An 11,324-nucleotide genomic window follows, 5' to 3' on the forward strand; every position below is an offset into this window, starting at 1 on the left:
TCCTAAGCCTCTGGTCTGTCTCCTCGAAGACCCACAGCCTCTTCCTGCACCCTCCTCACAGATACACACAACCATTCCCTGCAGAGAGAGAGATAGCCATGCTTCTTAAACACCTTCTGTATGCTAGGCACTGTAGATGGGCACTGTCACCCTTGCTGCTATGCTATCTTTGTTTAATTTACACAACATCCCTGATGTTGATATTAATAGGACTATTTTTTTTGGGGGGGGGGGCTGCATTGGGTCTACGCTGCCATGCAGGGGCTTTCTCTAGTTGCAGTGAGAGGGGGCTACTCTGCATTGTGGTGCGCAGCCTTCTCATTGTGGTGGCTTCTCTTGTTGCAGAGCACGGGCTCTAGGCGCATGGGCTTCAGTATTTGCAGTGCGTAGGCTCAGTAGTTGTGGTTTGCGGGCTCTAGAGTGCAGGCTCAGTAGTTGTGGCGCACGGGCTTAGTTGTTCCATGGCATGTGGGATTGTCCCAGACCAGGGATCGAACCTGTGTCCCCTGCATTGGCAGGCGGATTCTTAACCACTGCACGACCAGGGAAGCCCAATAGGCCTCTTTTAGAGAAGAGAAAACTGGGGCTCCAGGTTCATTCTGGCTGTTCATTCTTGGCCCCACCAACGTCAGCCTGCAAAGCCCTCTCTTGCCAGCCAGCTTCATCCAACCACCCACTTCTCTCCTTCTCTCCCTCCGTGTTCACCACCCTCTAGCTGAGACCAGCTGGGGTCTATATTGAGCCCAGGCTGTCCTCCCTTCCACACGAATACCTTACTCTTCCCAAGTCACTCTATGTCTGGATCAGGCTCAGGGCAAGCCCAGGGTGGGACCCGAGCCCTCCTACTCTTCCTCCTCCCCACTCCTGGCTGTACCACACCCCAGATCAAGCCCCAGGTGGGTATGCCCTGCTACTCTAGTTTCACTGCAGCCATGGCAATTCCCAGAGGCTGGGGAAAGAGGGGGTGGTCCCAAAGGCCAAGGGTTCAACCAGACATTCAACCCCCCGCCCCTCCCTGGTCCCTGCCCCAGCTTCATGAGTGGTTTATGGATGTTTGCACTGAGATCACCTTGATCTTCCAGGTGTCAGCATGGCTCTGGGTCAGGCTGTTGGCAGGATGACACCAGAGATAAGAGGAGCCTTTCCCTTCCTGAGATGGGCCTGCTCCCTCCCTCTTTATCCCCTCCTTTTACCTCTTCGTTACCCTACCCTGGACTCCTAGAAATCTGTCCCAAGCCCTCAGGCCCCATACAGGCAAATGGCCTGCCCCTGCTCCTGAAAAGAGCCTAGAACAGGGCATCTGAAGGCCAGCGCGTGGCTCCGTGTGGCATAGCAGGTGGCACAGGCTCTGGACTGCAGCTGGGACCCTGGGCTCCTTAGAGGCCTCATCTTTGGATATCCCTGCCCTCCTGTGTGTCACTGATCTGGGCTCAGCTTCTTCTAGCAGTCCCTCCTGTCCTTGCTCTGCAGCCCTGTGGGGGGCAGCTATGGGGAAAATCCTGCAGCACTCCAGCCCAGCCCACCTGTCACTCCCAGTTACCTGGGGAATGTGCAAAGAGGGGCTGGGCCATTCATCACTGTCAGAGGCTCAGGAATTCAGGGGTGGGGAGCAGCCATTGTCACCACCTATCACTGACCCACCTATCACCACCTATAGCTCCCCATCTCAAAGAGCCAGTAAGCCCCAGGGGAGGACAATGTTGGCTGCAGAAATGGCATCTTTGCCCAATCTTACTCCTGGCTTCTTAGAGAACACACTGGACTTGTCAGGCCCTATAAACACAGGAATAAAGTTCCCCTGGAGGAACACCCCAAGCAGAGCAAATATTTGAACAACCCGAGGAGCCGAGGGAAGGAGCAGTGCTTCCTCCTCTCTCCAGCCCTCCTAGCTCCGACCCCTCACCAGCCTGTGAGCTAACTTCCTACCTCCCAACCTACCACAAAGGCTAAAGGGTCAGGTTCTGGGCTTTCTCTACTGATAAACCCAAGCCTACTGGTAGAAATATCATGGGCCCCTGGGGGCATCCTGAGGATAGATAAGGGACTGGACCCAGCTGGCCAGATAACCAACGGCAGATATATGGCACCCGGGCCCGCCACCCTCCAGCTGCCCCTGAGCCAACCAAGCCAGGATCTCTGACATTGAAACCTCCACTCCCCACTTACAACTTAGTCCACCTTGGTTTAGGGACCTTCCTTCCCACCTATAATCAGCAAGGCCCCAGTGCCTGGGCTCATTGTACCTCCCAGGAAGGGCCCAGTTTCTTTCTAAGCCTTTAGTCTCCCCATCAACCTTCCCCACCCTGCCCCTGCCATACCTCCGCCTCCCCAGCGCTGCCCAAGTTGGGGCTGGGGTGAGACTTCAATTGACAAACCACCCAGCGTCTTCCTCACGAGGAAGCCACTCCCCTCAGAAGAACATAAATCTCCCTGGCTTGGCTTGTTTGTCTTTCAGAGCCGCTCTCCTGGACACAATGCAGAGACTATGGCAGCCCTGGGCTTGAGCCATGAGAACTGGGGGTGGGGGTGGGGATGAGGGAGGGAAATTTGCTCCTTAGATTGGTGTTCTGGGCAGGAGTAGGGAAGTAAGGAAGCTCTGGAGCTACTGAACTAAGAGTGTCTCAGGGGATTAGGGCTCTACAGACAGGGGAGGAATGAGGAGGGAATTTCAGAGGTAGAGAAATGAGACATTAGACGTTCAATCAGAGGGGTAGAGTCTCCAAGGAAATCTTACCCCAGTAATCTCCTATTCTTCAATCTCTGTCGACCCCCAGTGGCCAGCCCAGTATTTGCATTCCAAAAGCTGAGTCAGCACTGAGCCTGGCCCCCAACAGCCCAAAGCAAGATGGAATACACTCTCAGCTTCAGGTGCTGGCCTGGGCAGAACTAAGCCAGGAACACCTTTTATTCTCTTCCCCTTCCTCCTCCCGGTACTAGAAATTCAATCTATCCAGGCCTACCGTAACACCCGCCTCCTCTGGGCAGCCTTCCTAGAATGCCCTAGCCCGCAGATCTGTTCCCTCCTGTGATCTCCATATCCTGACCATATACCTCTGATTGGCACTTGGATTTTCAATATTTGTGTGTATCTGAGCTCTCCCACTACATACTAACCTGGGGTAGGAACCACCGACTGCGTCTCTTTTATCTTCTACATCAAAGCCAAGCATCAGGATGGGCATAGAGGAGGTGCACAATAAATGCTCACGGTGTTGGTGATGGTGATGGTGGTGATGGTGGTGACAGGTACCATCTTCTGAGTGCCTACTATGTCCTAGGTACTTTGTATCTATTCTCTCATTCAAAGTTATTTTATATACAGATGAGAAAACTGGCATTCTCAGAAGTCAAGTGACCCAAATAACATCTCATGTCTAGTAAGTCGCAGACCCGAAAGTTTGATTCAGGTCTCTCTGGCTCCAAGCTACAGGTTCCTCCAACTCCTACATGCTAGATACTGCCTTTATCCCCTGGAAGGCACAGGGATGACAACAACGCGGTCCCTGACAACATGGCATGGTGTGGGCTACAGTAAAGACTGTAGCTCCATGGAGCATGGAGGGACCAGCTTTGCATCTATCCTCCTTGTCCACTCTCTCATCACAGGGCGCTTCTTCTCTAGTTTGCTCATTTGGCAGAAGGACAGATATCTCAGCCCAGTTGGGCAGTCTTTCAGGTCCTGTCACCTAAGGAGTCTGTGGCCAAGTAGGAAACTCCTATAGACAATGGACAACTGAAAAAAGTCAAGAATCCAGGCCCGCAGAAGGAGGGTCCATCAGAAGTTGCTACCCATAAAATACCCAGACCCTCCCAGGAACCAACGTGGGTCAGTTCAGTTCACAAACACTGCTGGGCCTCCCCTAGCCTGCCCAGTACTGGAATCTGATAGCAAACCAACCCAGGTCAACACGCATCACTGAGTAGAGGGCCCATCGACCTGAGCCTTACTTTTGTCTGTGAACTCCCTGAGCCATTTTGCCTTTCTCCAGCCTGGTGACCTTGGTGGACATCGAAGCACTCTTTCCTCTCCCCTTCCCAAGGTAAGCCACTCACCTGAGACTCTCTTTTGGTCACTTGGTTCTTAGCAGCCCTTGGTGTGAAGAATACCTGCCCGGACTGAAAAGGAAAAGAACCTATTGCGGGGGTCTGAGGTGGTTAACACCTCCCCCCCTTACCTACACCCACCACTAGGGTTCTTACAAGGTCCTGGCTTGGAGTTGACAGCTCTGGAAAGCAGGCAGCCTATTCCATTTCCCAGGCACATTCTCCAGGGAGCAGAGCTTGCAGGTTTCAGGTTGGACTTTCCAGGGGCACTTCATGAAGGGATATTATGGCTAAAATGGGTTGGTAACACCTGCTTTTAAAAAGGTCCAGAGCAAAATGACCGGAGCCAGGCACTAAGGAACAGGCTTCTGTGACTCTGATTACCCATTTCTCCTCACATTGGTGCAGAATAGAATTGCTTCCTGCAGGAAATCTCAGCCCTACCAGAAGGGCCTCCCAGGGCAGAAGCACAGTGAGTGCCTTCTGGGCAGAAGCACAGTGGTCTTCCTCTAAAAGCAGATGTGCCCTCGCCAGGAAATCCACCTTTCGTCAGGAGGTGACAACCTCACTCCCAGCCTAGCTGATTGCTAAGGCTGATGGGTGTGCATGGACCCCACCACACAGAATATTAGTACTACAGGAGCTCATTAGGGAAGATGAGCTCACACACTGCCACCTAGCACATAGCTGAACTTGTACTTCCAGAATTAATGACTCAGGAGGCTTGTCTGAAACATGCAGTTCAGGAAGCTCTCCTGACACCCTCAATAACCCTTGGAATAAAGTCAGGCCACTGAGGTCAGTGGTGCCAACATGGGCATTGTAGGGGCATGCATCACTCCACACAAGTCAGCAGACAACCAAGGACGAGGTGGGGGTGTCACACAGTCCTAGGTAGCCTATGGCACTACTGTGAGGGGCTAGGAGCCCACTCCATAGGGTTGTTGTGAGGCTTAAAGCAGTTAACACATGTGAATCATGTATATAGCACATGCCATGGACGGGTTAGTCCTTATCAACTGTCTTTTTGCCCTCTTCAAATATGTATTAGCCAATTTGTATTTCCTCTTGGTTTTGCATATTTGTCTCCTATACCTCTTTGGATTTTTGCTTAATAACTTATGAGAACAATTTGTCCTTCTATTTCATGAACACATAAGATGACTTTTCATATGCTTAGGTCTTTTAAAATTTCTGTCAATAAGGTTTTGCAGTTTTCAGAGCACAAGTCTTGCACACTTCTTTTGTTAATTTTATTCCTAAGTATTTCATTATTTTTGATGTTATCATAAATGAGATTATTTTCTTACTTGCATCTCAGATTTTTCATTGCTAGGGTATAAAAATACACATTTTTGTACATTAATGTTATATCCTGAAACTTGGCCTAACTTGTTACTTTTAATGGGCTTTTAGATTTATTAGGCCTTTCTATATATAAGATTATGTCATCTGTGAATAGAGATAAATATTTACCTTTTCCTTAGTTATCTGTTTATTTATTTTTCTTGCTTTATTGCCTTGGCTAGAACTTCCAGTAAAATATTGAATAGAAGTGGCAAGAGCAGACATCCTTGTCTTGTTCCTGAACTTAGAGAAAGAGAACTCAGTCTTTCACCATTAAGTAAGATGTTAGCTGTGGGTTTTTTGGTAGATGCTCTGGTTGAGGAAGTTCCCTTCTCATAGTTTGTTGAACTTGGGAGGTTTTATTCATCATGCAACTATAATGGATTTTATCCAATGCTTCTCTTGTGTCTATTAAAATCATGTGTTTTTTGTCCTTTATTAATATTGGATGTTATATATATATATATATAGGCTTATTCAATTATGGAGACTGGCAAGCCCCAAATCTGGAGAGTCAGTGTCCCAGTTCAAGTCCAGATATTAGCAGACTGCTGTAGAACTAGGAAGAGCTGATGTCCCAGTTCAAGGCTTTCAGGCAGGAAGAGCAAATGTTCTAGTTCAAAGGCTGGCAGAAAGGAAAAAAATTATCCCTTACTTAAGGTAAGATCAAGTAAGATTGAGGGATCACCCTTTTATTTTAATCAGGCCTTCAACTGATTGGATGAGGCCCACCCACATTACAGAGGGTGAGGTGAGCTGTTTTACCCAGTCTACCAATTTGAATGTTAATCTCATCCGAAAACACTCTCACAGACACTCCCAGAATAATATTTGACCACATATCTGGGCACCCCATGGCCCAGCCAAGCTGCCACATAAAATTGGCTATGATAAGTCTACCCCTTGTCTACTTGGCACCCATATCCATCTCTTTAACCATACTTAATCTCCAAATAAAGATAATAACAAGCTCATAATTCTGCCAACATGATACTACTATCCTGCCTACAACGCAAAGCACGCTAACCCTTTCTGCAGAGGAGGGGATAAAGTCCTTGAGGGATTTTTACTCCTTCCCTTGATATTCCATAAATTAAATACTATGATAGAAAGTCAACAATACTTAAATACTGATACTCAAATCTCCCTTTGAGTCTCTCTTATAAGAACACTTGTCATTGAATTTATAATGCACCCAGATAATCCAGGATGATCACCTCATCTCAGGATCATTAACTTAATCACATCTACAAAGATAGATCCTGTTTCCAAAGAAGACAATATTCATACGTTCCAGTTATTAGGGCATGGACATGTATTTGTGGTGGCCACCATTCAGCTCAGTACAGTGGATAAAGGGGTGGAAGGAATGGTGGAGCCTGCTTACTAGCTATGTGACTTCAAATCCAGTATCCTTAACCACATCCATCTGCTTGTCCCTCAAACAGTCCTGGAGATTGAGATTCAAGGTGCTGCAGTGTTTTTAGAAGCATCCTGATATGACTGTTGAGAGCCCAGGCTTTGAGGTCAAATAGGCTTGGCTTTCAATTCTGTTTCTGACCCTTATTACTTTTGCGACCTCCCTGAGCTTCTGTTGGCTCTATGATGAATTGGGGAGAAACCATTCATTCATTCATAAATGCCTACCATGTGCCAAGAAAATAGCATTTACCTATGGGGGTGCTGTGCAGCTTGAACCAGCTGATGTATATAAATCCCCTGGCTCATACTACATGCTTGCCAAATAGTGGCTATTATTGTTGTTGTGTAGATGTTATGTAGTTGGCTATTATGTTGTTGTTAGAGAGAGAGAGACAAATGGGGAAATGATCAGGAGGTGTTCCATTTGGAGTGAGACCAGATGGAGTCCCCAAGACCTAAGATGATTCAAACACCAGGGAGGCAATGGCACAGGCAGGTGGGAAAAGGCTAGGATCCTTGGCCAGATCAGTAAAAGAAGGCTCTGCCAGCAGGGCCTTAGGCTGTAATCTCGGGCTGAATTTACATGAGACGAACACACGAGGGCGTGCACCCTTCATAACGGACTGGTTCAGAGACTCCCAGAAGCCTGGGCTCCTGCTCCCTGTTTTCACTTCTAGGGCAGCCAGCCCTGGCCCTGAGACTGAGAAGGAGGCTAAGGGAGGGAGGAGACATAGGAGATTAATAGGGTCCTCTCTGGGGCACAAACAGCAGATACCGGGTGTCGACCCCCTGAAAAGAGTAAAAGGGGAAGTAGAGCAGACAGATTTGAGGGCTGGGGTCGGGGAGAAAGAAGTCACAATACAGGGGATCAGAATGACCTCTTAGTCTGGGGACCAGGAAAGTAAACAGCATCAGTCTGTTACTCTCTGTCTCTGTGTTACACACACACACACACACCACACACACACACACACAGGGGTTATGAAGCAGTCCTAGATTTGGAGAAAGGAGACTGAGTGAGCCATGAGACTGTCCAGCCAGGGGCATTTGGGGTCGGACACAATCTCAGTCTTTATGTAATGATTACAAAAAATAAAACAGCAAAACTTCGTGTCTCTAAAGGGTCAGTTCGTGGAAAACGCTAACTTGATATCTCTAGTGAGAAAAGTCCAGTGAAATCAAGCCAGTCCCAAGGTTAGGAATCTGAAAGAACTTCTAAAGCCTGAACAGGATGGTTTAAACTTCAGAATGAAGGGAGAGCAAGGGGTAGTAGCAAGAAGCACCAGCCTTGCCATGAGGCACATTCACGGCACACTTGCTGGCAGTGTAGCCTTGGTCAAGTTACATAAACTCTCTGAGTTTGCTTCATCTTTCAAATAATAAGAAGAATAGTACTACTAGGTAAGAGGTAAGTAAGATACTGGGTATGGAAGTGTCTGGCACACAGCAGGTGCCTAGAAAATGCTGGTTCTGCAGCTATCCATAAGGGAGTCTCGAGAACCAACTGAAGTGGGAAATTTTGGGGACCTTGAGGCAGGTTGTCCTACCTAGGGGCAGCAGCTTGCTGTCAGGAGATTAAACCTGTGTAAGATTGGACCTGGCCTGGACTAGACAATCTTTAGGAACATTCCACTCCTGACACTCCGTGTCAGCAAATGTGATATGTAGGGCATTGTGGGAGATACAGGAAGATCCAGTTCTGATTAGTCAGATCTCAGCTCAATTCCCACTTCCTTGGAGAAATTTCTCCAACCATGCAGACGAAATTAGTTCCCCCTACCCTTGTCATTATCTAAGCCATTGCCTTGTTCATAAGTTAGTCTAATATGACTATTTTTCTTGTGTGTTGATTTTCTGACATGCGCGCGCGCACATACACACACACACACACACACACACACACACACACACAAGCTCTGTAAAATGTGTTGCTATGATGTATAAGAAATGATTCTGGTGTCAAAGAGCTTATGAGACCAGTTCAGGAGTAGTTGAGGGCTCATGTGTCAAGTTCAGGGGCTCACTTCTAGCCAATAGATATGAGTTCCAGGAGTTGCTGGGTCTTGAGTGAAGGATGAACAACATTGGAAAAAGTGGAGATAAGTAAGGGGAGAGGAGTCAGTGAATGACAACAGAAAATGCAGTTCTAATTTTCAAAACATCACAAGTTACCAGACCTGGTTCCCAGTCCCATAAAAGAGCAATGAACAAGCCAGAGGAGGCTCTGCTTCTGGAACGGTGCTCACATACCAGCAAGAGAAGACAGAACATGTTCAGATAGTAATCAATACTATGGAGAGGATAATGCAGGGTAATGGGATGGAAAGAGATGGAGATAGAAGTGGGAGGGGTTTCTTCAGAAGCGGGTATCACATCATCACAGGGCCTTTGAAAAAGCAAAGTCTGGGCTGAGATCAGAATGATTAAAAGAGTCAGGCACCCAGAATCCAGTCCATCCTTCTATACATGGGGCTAATTCCCCCTATATTCAGCCCCTACCACCTCTTTCTCTTTCGCTGTCCTCCTCTGATCTTTCCCCAGAGCCTTCATTGCTTTCTCCGGTCACTCTCTACTCTTTTTACTGTAAATCAGTTCTGACTTTCAAGGCATCTTTCAATTTTCCGTTAGTCATTACTACCAGTTCAACAAAACAAAAGGCCCCAAATCGAGCCAGAAAACCCAAGAAGCTTTTTAGAAGGGGGAAGAGAATGGGGAAAGACAATGAATCCTTAAGTCTCACTCCCCCCCCCCCAACCCATCACCCTGGTGAAAATGAAAAAAGAGATAGCAACCTGACAGGAATGCTGTGGGGATTACCTTACTTAGTACATAAAATGTACTCAGAACATGTTAATTGTCTCACTCCTCTTCCTTGATATTTTAAAACAATAAGTATCTGTTGTTAATTACCTGTTCATCATAGAGTGCATGGAAAGTACTGTAAAGTAGAAGAAAAGAAAAATAATAACAATCACCCTCACAGAACCCCACAACTCAATGTTAACAACCACTTGTTGACTTTTTGGTGCGTTTCCTTCCAGGATTTTTTATAGGTTTATTTAAAAAAAAACAACTCTATTGAGATATTATTTAAACCATGAAGTTCATCCTTTTAAAATGTACAATATAATATATTTTAGCATATTCCCAAAGTTGTGTGACCATCACCACTATCTAATTTTAGAACATTTAATCACCCAAAAAAGAAACTTTGTACCCATTAGCAGCCACTCCCATTCACCTCCACCTCACCTCCAGCCCTAAGAAACCATTAATATACTTTCTGTCTCTATAGATTTGCCTACCCTGAGCATTTTATAAAAAAGAAGTCATGCAATATGTGGCCTTTTGTGTCTGGCTTCACTTAGCATGATTTCAATGTTCATCCAAGTTGAAGTATGTATCAGTACTTCATTCCTTTACATGGCCAAATAATATTTCATTTTATGGATATACCACATTTTGTTTATCCATTCTTCACTTGATGGGCACTTAGGTTATTTTCATTTTTGGCTATTATGAATAACGCTGCTATGAACATTCATGTACCAGTTATTTTGTGGATATATATTTTCATTTCTCTTGGATAAATACGTAGGAGCGGACATGCTGGGTCATATGGTAACACTATGTTTAACATTTTGAGGAACTGCCACACTTCATAGTTATGGTGATGCTGTAATACAATCACCTGTACTAGCTTTCTGAGACTTTGATTTTCCCCAGTTTCTTAGTTATTTTTTCAAATGTCCTTTAAAAACACATTGAATTCAACAAAGCATGGGATAAGCCCTGGGAATATAAACATGAATAAAAGCTGGTCACTGCCATCAAGTAGCCCACAATCCAGTGGGGGAACCAGACTCATCAAGTTAAATCCCATGTGATCTGTGCTATAGTAGGGTGATGTACTAAATGCTGAGACAACACAGGGGAAAGACAGCAAAACTCTTCATGTGGGGTGGTAGGGAAGGCTTCATAGGGAAGGTGACATTTGCAGACTCTGGGAAGATTAGTGTGGGTTCACCAGGGAGATGAGGAGGAGGAAGAGGAAGGGGAAGAGAGAGGAGAGGGGAAGGGGGAGGGAAAGTCCAGCAGAAGCAACAAAACATGCAAAAGCATGGCAGCATGAAAGAAAATGGCACCCAAGATGCTACAAATAGATTGCTGTCACTAGAGTCCCAGGTACTTTAAGGGAAAAGAGCAGTAATGATGCTGATAATGTAGGTTGGGCCAGATGTTGAAGGGCTTTGAATGACATGTAAAGAATTTATAATTTGGAGAGGAAAGATGGTGGCAAAGTAGAAGGATGTGTAATGTATCCCTCTCCACAGATGCATCAGGAATACACCAAAAGACACAATAATTCCCACAGAGAACCAGCTGAACACCAGCAAACAGCCTCAGACACCAGAAGGGACTGCAAATATCCTGACTTAACTGAGCAGGACAGAGGGGAAAAAAAAACAAGGAGAAAGAGGAGGAGAAGAATGGAAAGGGATGGGTCCCAC

This window comes from Hippopotamus amphibius, chromosome X (genome assembly GCF_030028045.1).
Source record: "Hippopotamus amphibius kiboko isolate mHipAmp2 chromosome X, mHipAmp2.hap2, whole genome shotgun sequence".
Classification (NCBI taxonomy): Eukaryota; Metazoa; Chordata; class Mammalia; order Artiodactyla; family Hippopotamidae; genus Hippopotamus; species Hippopotamus amphibius.